This window comes from Schistocerca piceifrons, chromosome 4 (assembly GCF_021461385.2).
Source record: "Schistocerca piceifrons isolate TAMUIC-IGC-003096 chromosome 4, iqSchPice1.1, whole genome shotgun sequence".
Lineage (NCBI taxonomy): Eukaryota > Metazoa > Arthropoda > Insecta > Orthoptera > Acrididae > Schistocerca > Schistocerca piceifrons.
This window is the reverse complement of record NC_060141.1, coordinates 509,524,367-509,528,592: the sequence shown is the minus strand read 5'-3', so window position 1 is coordinate 509,528,592 and position 4,226 is coordinate 509,524,367.

The following is a 4,226-nucleotide window of genomic DNA, read 5'->3' as shown; positions in this document are numbered from 1 at the left end:
TATATTGCATGTGTAGATTTGGTAATTGTCTTTCTTCTAATGGTATTTTTTTTGCATAATTTAATTTTTGTTGTCTTGTCTACGGGTTTGACAATTTAGTGCAATTATTTCAATTGCTCGTTAATCGTGTTTGAGGGAAACATTTCGTGTGAATGGTATTGTTGGAGATAAAGAGTCATTGTGTGTAATTTTCGTATAGTGACGAGTTTTGTATGTTTTGTAAATGATTACGCGATCGATGAAAAAGGCAAAAATGATGAATAGTCAGAATAACGAAATTGTTGACATGGCGAACTCGCCAACACAGGACAACAGTATGACGGATAATGGAGTTGAAAACAATTTAATAAGTCGGGAAAATAGTCCGGAAACAGTTCAAAATTTTTCACAATCGAAAAATTTTCAGAATACGTTGTTAACGACAGAAGATATGGAGCAGTTGATGAGTGTAATATTAAATTTGGGATCTGAATTAAAAACACGGTTAGACTCACGAATAGGGACATGTTTCAAAAATATGAAAGACGAATCAGAGAAAGAAATTAGAGAAGAAGTACAACCGATTTTGAATGCTCACAATAATAGCTTAATTTCAACAAAAATTAGACAAGAGGAACAGGACAGAGAACAGGAAGAAAGAGATCGCGTGATAGTACAAAAATTTTCTGAGTTAAATTTACAGCGTGCACACGATAAGGAAGAAATACTTGAAAGAATCGAGGAATCAGTACCAAATGACAAAATAAATAACCTAACACAACAATATGAACAGTTAACTACTAAATGTGTCAATACCGAAACCCGAGTCGCGACACTTACGGAAGACGTAAATAAACAGAAAGAACAAATAGGTGGCTCATCGGAAAGAGTTGAGGAGATCTCAGATAAACTGATAAGTCTTAGTTTAAATGGGGACAGAGATTCGGATGATACAACTCCATTACCATTTGCAGAAACCGAAGAGTACCAGAACATTAATAAGCATGTTGAAAAACAGGGAAAATTTAATGAACGCGCTAAAAGGGAATTTGAGGCATTAAAAAAGCAAGTCAAACAAATTGAAGGGGAAATCGTAGGAAAAGATAGCAGAAAAAATTTAGAATCACAGGTAGCAGAGGGGTTTGAAGAAAATAATTTGTTTCATTTACGTGATGCAACAAGAGAGCGCCAGGCGCGTGAATTTAACAATAATCGTCATTGTGACTGGGACAGACGCGGTAGGTCTTTGTCGCCACGAGGAGAAAACTTTGACTATAAACACTTTTTGACTGTTCGGAAATTTAAGATCTTCCGCAATTCTAAGAATAACATACATCCATGTGCATGGTTAGATCAATTTACGTACGCACTTCCGCCAAGTTTGCCACTAAGTCACAAACTGGAAATTATGTGCGGCTATTAAAGTCCTCAGGGGATTCACTACACTAAGTGAATATCTGCCGTAGCGTGCATAGGGCCCCGAGCTGTAGTGGTGCTATTTCCCTTTTAGTTTTCTGCACCGCTGCCTACTCTTTTACTATTCTTTGCATCTGTCAAAACAACTCTTCGACTATCAATCTATCTAGAGAGTAAGTAAACAATAATGGGATATGACTATTTTACCCAAAAGAGATTTCGGAAATTACCATGTGGAGTTACTGTACCTTCAGCAGCATTCATTCGTAGTTTAAACGAAATTTTACCTGTTTATCTTCGTCACAATATTACTTCATTTGTTGACGATATTTTTATTGCTAAACATTCTTGGAGTGAGCATAACAAAATTTTGGATTCATTATTACGTATTTTTGCAAGAGTTGGCATTACAGTGAACTTAGAAAAATCTGAATTTGGTCGTTCTCAGGTGAAATTTCTCGGTCACATTATTTCTACAGAAGGTATTCTTCCAGATCCAGAGAAATTAGACGCTATTCGTAACTATGCTGTTCCTACCACAAAACGTGATGTTCGTAGTTTCCTTGGTGTCTGTAATTTTCTTAGACGCTTTGTTAGATTGGACGATTTGGCCACACCTCGTTTTTGCGATCTATCTGGAAAGTTCTTTTTAAACGAAAATCGGTCGACAACTCTGTTTGGTTAGTTTGTATTCCTGATGAGTGGGTTAATAAGCTGATTTGGTATACGCATTTCAGTTATGCACACTTTGGTCCCAGAAAATGCTTTCATAAATTACGGGAAAATTGCTACTTCAGTAATATGGAAAAACGTATTCGATCTGTTCTGGCCAAATGCAAATTATGTCAAAAGGCTAAGCCGCCAACAGTTTCTCACAGAGCACCGTTGTTTCCTATCATTCCAGCGAAATTAAAGGAGATGGATGCAGTCGATTTGTTCGGTCCAGTGGTTCGTTCTACTAATGGTTTTGCGTACATTTTCGTAGCAGTGGAGTTGACATCAAAATATGTGTGTTTTACACCGTTACGCAAAGCAACAGCTCGTTCAGTATCTAATGCTTTCATTAATCATTTTCTTAAAGAAGTTGGTCATGTTAATAAGGTTATATCAGATAATGGATCACAGTTTCGCTCTAAAATTTGGGTTCGTACTCTACGGCGTCGTAAAATTAAACCAATTTTCATTTCACTTTTTCACCCTCAATCTAACGCTTCAGAGAGATGGATGAAGGAAATCAATAAATTGTGTCGTCTTTATTGTCATCAGAATCACAGAACGTGGGATCAGTATCTTCACATTTTTCAGAACTTCCTAATGACTCAACTTCTTTACCGCCTATACTGATATTAAAAAAACAAAGCACCGACAAATCGCATTTCTGAAATCGTTCCTTTTCCGCCTACACGGAATCTGCGGCATTCTGAAGTTGTTAACCTGGCTCTGCAAAATATTGCATCTGCGGCTGTTAGAAGAGAGAAATCAGCAAAACGTCCTGGTCGTTTAAAAACTTTTTCAGTTGGCCAAAAGGTGTTAATTAAGTCTCATCGTTTGTCTCATAAAGAAAAAGGATTGTGTCGCAAATTTTTTCTGCTTTATAACGGTCCATATAGAATTCGCAAAATTATTCATGATAACACTGTTGAAGTAGAAACTCTTAAATCTCGACGCTCTAAGGGAATACATCATATATCTAACGTTAAAATTTTTGTGGAATGACATACTTTAGAGAAACTAACAGCTACGTAAACATGCAGAGAATACAAGGATACCGCGCTGTGTTTTGGCGGCGGCATACACTCAAAGCAACAGTCAAGTCTGCGCGCCGCACAAGGCAGTCGTTGACCGCAAACAATTGCTTCCTACGTCACACGCCTACAGCTGATCGAGCGCTCAGTGGGAATGCACTGACAGCCGTAAACAAATACACAGTCCAATTTCTCCGACTAAATTCAGTATAAAGCTATAGTGACTTGATGAATTATGTTATTAACATTCAGTATTTTTCAGGATACGGTTGTATAAAATATTTAAGAACTTCAGGTAAATTCTGTGTGTCTCCGACGTTAAGAGGACTTGCTATCGAGAAAATTTAAGAAAGAATGTAATTTCGAAGAAAAAAGTAATAAACTAAAAAGGTAACTATTAATTGAGTTCATTTTTCAGGTAACATATTTCCACTTAGGTACGTACTTTAGACGTAATTTGCTGCTCGCGATTACGTGATTCACACTTTGTGCTAAATTTTATGTTCTATTAAATTACTTGTGAAGCGACGTGCTTGCGTACATTTGCTGATTTTTGTCAATGTTTTATTAATGAACAGGGTTGTTATTTGTATATATTATGCATCGCTTGGCTGCACTGCTTTTTCATTGATGTCATATTTTTTTATTATGTGTCTGCTGTGCTTATTTATTTAAATTATAATTGTCACCTGATTAATTGTGCTGATGTGATTAGGTATGTAAGTTATACTTTGTGATTTATCTGCTTGCGCCTTCATGTTTACTTATTAAGATTACATATGAACATTTATTTGCTTATGCTGATATGATGCTAATGACCTGTTTATTATGTTAGATAACATATTTGCTGCCTTGCTTATGGATTGCATATTTACACATTTCTGTTTTGTTGTCATAACTACTCTTTAATTTGGTATATAGAAATGCTGATATACTGTGTATGAACATAGAGTTTAGGTCACATTATTGTCTTAATTATAGATTGTTCGCTTGGCAGAGCCTCGTTGTAAGAATTGTGTTGCATCCACTTGTTGACATTCTGTTCTCCACTGGTATATTTACTCGCTATTGCATGTTTTGCTTACG